Raw genomic sequence first — 6731 nt, 5'->3', positions numbered from 1 at the left:
CCAACCAAAACCAGCTATGTCCAGCTTAAACCAGGCTGGTCAAGCTGGTGTCAGCTGGATTTGGCTGGTCCTTTTCCAGCCTAACCAGCTAAGACCAGGCTGGAAATGACTGGAAACCAGCCTGGAAATGGCCAAAACCCCTCTAAAACCAGGCTGGTTAACCAGCTAAAACCAGCCAACCAGCCTAGGCTGGTTTAAGCTGGATTTTTTTACTAGTGTTCTCCTTCCTACACAACATGTAAGTGTGATTAAAGTTGTTGTCTCATTTTCTGTAGTTTGCAAAATAAGTGTTTAATTGTGTGTTGTAACTTTGAGTCACCCTGCATGATTTGTAATCACATATCTATGGCCCCGTTTACACTGTCAGGTCTTGATGCCCAATTCGCATTAAAAGTGTCCAAGATGATGTCCAAAATGCATTGACCCACAGGCTGTTTAGATGCAGGTCACTGATGAGAAGAGGATGGATGTTTACTATATGATGACCGAAATGGCCTTAAACACCAAGTAGGGACAAGACGTCAACATGACGTCAGATTGACGTTGTACCATAACGTCATGGGGACGTTGCATTTTGTTTGGAAATGAAAATCGGGTTGATGACAGAACTCAACGTCAGACCAACGTCAATGTCCAACCTAAAACCAACCAAATATCAACATCTAATGATGTCACAGCTTGAAATTGTGTGGATGTTACCACTATGACGTCTATCAGATGTTGGATTTTGGTTGCCATACCTGAGGAATAAATGTCAGTATTTGATGTCAATATGACGTTGGTTTAAGATGTTGGCTCGACGTTGGGTTTTGGTCACTTTCTACCACAACCTAAAATCAACCAAATATCAACGTCATTTGACGCCATTATTGGACATCAAAATAACGTTGTCCTTAGACGCTGGCTAGACATTGAATTTTGGTCACCTGACATCACAACCTAAATGTAACCTAATATTAGCGTCTTATGACGTTGCGTGCCTGCTGGACAATAACTAAATGCACTACAGAATGTTACGTTTACACACACATGCACAGATTACATGTAATCGCATCAGCTTTATACTGCGTAATACTCACTACTCTTAAGTACTTTTGAAAGGGCTACTATTTACTCATACTCTGAGTAATATTTACAACAGATACTTTTACTCTACTTGCACTACATTTTTAGGCAAGTAGTGGTACATTTACTTGAGTATGATTTTTCAGTAGTCTACCCACCACTGCTGACTGGGCAGGGAATCCTCTACAGCCGACCTCTGCAGCCGAATGAAGATCCGTGCCTGCCAACCTTTCTCCCTGCAGTCTTGCAAGAAGTCCTAGTATTTGGCGCTCTTTCTCTCAAACGCTTGCTCACAACTCTTTTCCCATGAGATTGTAAGTCCGATGAGAATGATCTTCTTTGCCTCTTCAGACCACAGTACTGCATCTGCCCTCAGGGTTGTCTGGACAACCGCAGGGAATTGTAGTCTTTCCCTCAAGTCTACCTTCATTTCCCATATTGGGCCTTCTTTTGCAGCAGGTTGGTTCTTGTTGTTTCTGTGGTTGGTGGCTTTTGACCCGCTCTTCCAAACTTGATTGATGGTGTTGCTTTCTCGTGAAGTTGGTGTTTCTTGCGTCTCTCTTGCTCCAGGGTGTTGGCGAGTTCCATGAGCACCTTGTCAGATATGGCGCCACCTGTATGTGCCTTGGGCAAGTGCTGTTTTATACCCTGACAGGATGTGTGCCATCGTACCCCTCTCCCCACAAAGCTTGCACAATGGTACCTCTCTTAAGTCCCACTTGTGCAAGTTTGTCAGAGTTGGGAGTGTGTCATACACCAGTCTTAACATGAATGAGATGTGGAAAAGTTCCAATCTCCACAGATCTCCTTATGTGATCTTCCTCTTGGGTAGATCCCGCTTGGTCCATGCTCCCTGGGACGCTAGCTCCACTGCTCTTGCCCTTCTTCCTTCCTCTTCTAGGTTCCATACCTCCTCCTGGATCATGGTCCTTCTATCCTTGGGTCCAGCCTTCCTCCATTGCTGGATATGGGAAGGTCCAAGTCTTCCTGTCCCATGATGTCACGTAGCTTAAATACACCTATTGGTGAAATGTTTTGTTTTCATTCATTCATTCATTTTCTTGTCGGTTTATTAATGCGGGGTCGCCACAGCGGAATGAACTGCCAACTTATCCAGCACATTTTTACACAGCGGATGCCTTTCCAGCTGCAACCCATCTCTGGGAAACATCCACACACAGATTCCCACACACACTCATACACAACGGACAATTTAGCCTATCCAATTCACCTGTACCGCATGTCTTTGGACTGTGGGGGAAACCGGAGCACCCGGAGGAAACCCATGCGAACGCAGCAAGAACATGCAAACTCCACACAGAAACGCCAACTAAGCTGAGGCTCGAACCAGCGACCTTCTTGCTGTGAGGTGACAGCACTATCTACTGCGCCACTGCTTCGCTACAGTTTTTTTCATTTATTTATTTTTTTACCTGTTGCTGGATTCAAAACTGCCTCACACTTCACTAAACTCGAAAATGCTACGCAATATCTGCACGTAAAGCACTCTTGTATAAAAGTGGATTTCTTAAATCTTATTATATCTGGGTTAGTCTTCATACCTGCTGAATTTCTGGATCTTTTAAAAGTAAACAATGGATGACGTTGATATTTAAGATTTGTCAGAAGATAATGTATGCCTATCTTCTTCTTCTTCTTTGGCCTTAGTCCCGTATGGTTGCGGGGTCGGCTCTTTGGAACAAGCCATTTTAGACTTGTCCATAGGATAACAACTTTTTTACACAATCTGGCCGGCCTGTCACCCTCATACACTACGGACAATTTAGCCTACCCAATTCACCTGCTGCATGTCTTTGGACTGTGGGGGAAACCGGAGCACCCGGAGGAAACCCACGCAAAGGGAGAACATGCAAACTCCACACATAAATGCCAACTTAGCCGAGATTTGAACCAGCGACCTTCTTGCTGTGAGGCGATAGCACTACCTACTGCGCCACTTCTTCGCCCAAGATAATGTATGCCAATAGTAATGGAATATTGATTTTTTTAACACAAAAGATAATGTCTGCTTTATAATAAACCTTATTCCCCTTTATGTAGATTTTATATTCATGAATGTAAATTTCCAAACTGCAAGCTAGTATGTATAGCATTTATACAAGAGATTCAAAATTACTTACAATTCTAGACTCACTTAACAAGAAAGCACTCGAAACATATGCAATTTGCACAAACTTTAATACGTATAATCTATTAAAGCTCTTAATAAGCTCCTAAAGCTTATTATCTTCTTATTTCACCCTCAATTTCTTTATCTATTATATATCCATCCTCAGGTCAGATAACCTATTGACATTTCTTTGTTTTTTGTTTGATTTCTGTTGTATTTTTCATCTTGTTTTTTCTTCTTTATTGGCAACGCTGTAAATAATCCAACGAAAAAAGAGAGATTTTTGATTCATGTTACCTTTGTTTTGTTGTAATTTTTCTCCATTTTCAAATCATTGCTGTTGTTTTCCACAAAAAAAAATGTTTAAATGCCTTGGCTATTTTGGAAACAACAGCTTCTTTTTTACTGTGATATCCAAAACTAAAAGTCCTTCATCAATGTTGTACTTTAATTTTGATCTCAGTTGTACACACACAGTTCATTTCTATCATGTACTGTAATCAAGTCAAACTTCCACAAGGTGGCATCCAAGACCAGTAAATATTATTGTATTTCTTGACCTGCAATCGTTCCCTTTGACTGTACAACTTCCTATGTTATTAATAGGAAAACCTGACTTAACTAATCACATTAAATGAGATTTAACTACTTCCTTTCAGTGGCAGCCAGAAGAGGAACTTCCTCAATGAATCCTTTTCCCAGAATAACTTGAGGAAAAAAAGTAACCAATATTTACCTTAAACAAAATTATTTCACACTTTTATTTTTACTTTAATACATTTTGCTGGTCCTGATGTTCAATCATAAAATTATGTATAAAAATATACACAATTTACAATACAAAAAGTTCCATATTAAAAAAGGCTTTCAATAACAACACAGACGATACTTCTGCTGTACTTTTAACCCTTTTTTTAATGAATTAAAATATATTATTTTTGAAGAAAAACACTCAACCTTCACAGAGGTCAGATGTGCTTGATTAATGCATGTGCTGTGAGCTCTTTGGCAGGGCTCACATGCTGAAACGCGGCCACAAAGGCTTTCTGAGGTGATCAGCCTTAGAAAACAACATCTAAAGCTCCTTAACAGCTAATCTGATGAAGGAACCTGAGCGGCGCATGCTTTCTGAAACTCTCCAACCACACTGCAAGGAAACATTTACGCAATCCCATCCAGAATGACTTCAAAATCACATTCAATTTATTAGCAAGACAATTTACACTATATTTACACACATGTACACTCAAAAATGCCGTTAATTCGATCACAAAATTATTACAACTCTATAAAACAAAACAAAATATAACATTCGATTTTTTTTCTGATATGCCATCATTTTCAATTCATAAACAGGGTTTATTTAGAAAACCACCCAGGAGCAAGGTAAATCACAAGATAAACTGATCTAAAGCACAGTGAAAATTGACAATTAACAGCTTTAACGAAGAAAAAGGCCAGTCCCATGAAGCATTGCAAATGACACAATCACATTATTCAAAAAGTTGTATATTTTAAGTTCGTTATAATATGAAAATATTAGAGTTTAGATGCAGAAACCTCTAAATGCCGGCTGAAATTCTCCTCTAAAATGAGTGTTTTTATCAGTCTCCTGTGTTTATGTTCAGTAATATCACTTTCATGACAAGGAATAAGTCATTTTCCTGGTCTTTAAAGTAAAGTATCTGGTAACACTTTACAATAACGTTCATTAGTTAATGCATTTACTAACATGAACTAATCACGAACAACACATGTACAGCATTTATTAATCATAATTGAACATTTACTAATGCATTAATAACATCCAAGTCCATGCTTGTTAACATTTGTTACTGCACGATGAGTTAACATGAACTAACAATGAACTACTGTATTTTCAATAACTAACATGAACAAATACAGTAGTAAATGTGTTTTTCATTGTTTGTTCATGTTAGTAAATGCATTAATTAACATTAACTAATGGACCTTATTGTAAAGTGTGACCAAGTATCTAAACATAAACATAAAATGTTCATTTTTGATGGAAATTTCAGACGCTTTTTGCATCTGAACTCTTCGTTTACATGCTATAAATACTTAAGCAATTTAAGATCTTATAGAGACTCGGTTACATAATATGCAGTGCTTCATGGAAGTGGGAGGAGCTAAATATCTCTTTTGGTGCACTGAGACCCATTGATTGGTGGAATTTACCAAACTGCACTGTGGGTAATGTAGTTAAAGAATATCTAATTATCTAAAAATTATTATTTTTTTAATTAAATGTAGTACCGACTATACACAGTGTGATACAGTGCTGGTATTAGATATTTAAAAGCAGACTGACTATTTTAAATTTAAAGCATTCCCGGGTTATGATTTTTTAATTTTTATTTCTGCTATAAAATTTACTGAAAATAAAATGGTAAGTTTGGATATTAAGAATTGAGTTTCCAGTAGTATAAATCGCTAATTTCCACTAGTAAAACGATGTTACAAAAATATCAAAACTAGGTATTGTTCCTATTAGAAATTCTATTTTTGCTATTATTAATTAGCATTTAAATGGTAATAAAACCTTTTTACATCAAATTTATATCTTGCAACTTATTAAGTCAAAGCAGCCTGCAAATCTATTACATATCACTGAAAAATACAAAAACTTTTCTAGTCAAATTGCAACTGCAGGTATCAAGAATTTTTTATTTTTTTTTTACTTGATTTACTTTTCGTTTAATTGATTTAAACAAATCTAAGATATTAATTAGTAAAATAATACCCTGATATTAAGAATTAATATTTTAGCTAGTGAAAAGGTTATAAAAAATGTAAAAATCCTAGTTTTAAAGTGACATTTTTAAATTAGCAGCGACTTTTGTTGTTCAGATTGTCCAACACGATCTCACGGCAAATCATAACTTTTTTGTTTTAGTGGCTAATTTGTATGATTAGTACGATCTCATTCGTACAATTTAGTACATTTTGCTCTTCCCCCAATGACGGTTGGGTTCAGTGGCGGGGTTGGGTTCAACACCTCCTTTTTAAAATTGTATTTTCATATGAATGAACTCATACAAATTCGTACGAATTAACCACTAAACTGACAAAACGTAAAATAATTACGATTCCTCATGAGATCAGGGTGGATGGTCAGCTGCAGATGTAAATCACTGGCGGAAAAAAGTCATTTCTCACTCACTATTTGAGACTCTCGGTGGTTGATTTTATTTGTTATTTACACAATTATGCCAATTATGATCATACGGTTGAAGAAATGTAATATCGCACCCGTGTAACTGCAAAATATCTGTATATCCAGCCTGATCTCACGAGAAAACGTAAGCATTTTACGTTTTCGCAGTTTAGTGGTTAATTCGTACGAGTTCAGTCATATGAAATTGATTTTAAAAAGGAGGCGTGGCACCTAACCCCACCCCTAAACCTAACCGTCATTGGGGGATGAGCAAATTGTACTTAATTGTACGCATTACATCGTACGAATTCATATGAATTAGCCACTAAATCAAAAAGTTACGAATTGCCATGAGAT

This window comes from Danio rerio, chromosome 25, assembly GCF_049306965.1.
Source record: "Danio rerio strain Tuebingen ecotype United States chromosome 25, GRCz12tu, whole genome shotgun sequence".
In the NCBI taxonomy this organism is placed as follows: Eukaryota; Metazoa; Chordata; class Actinopteri; order Cypriniformes; family Danionidae; genus Danio; species Danio rerio.
The sequence above is the reverse complement of the archived record's forward strand: the minus strand, read 5'-3'. Positions refer to the sequence as shown.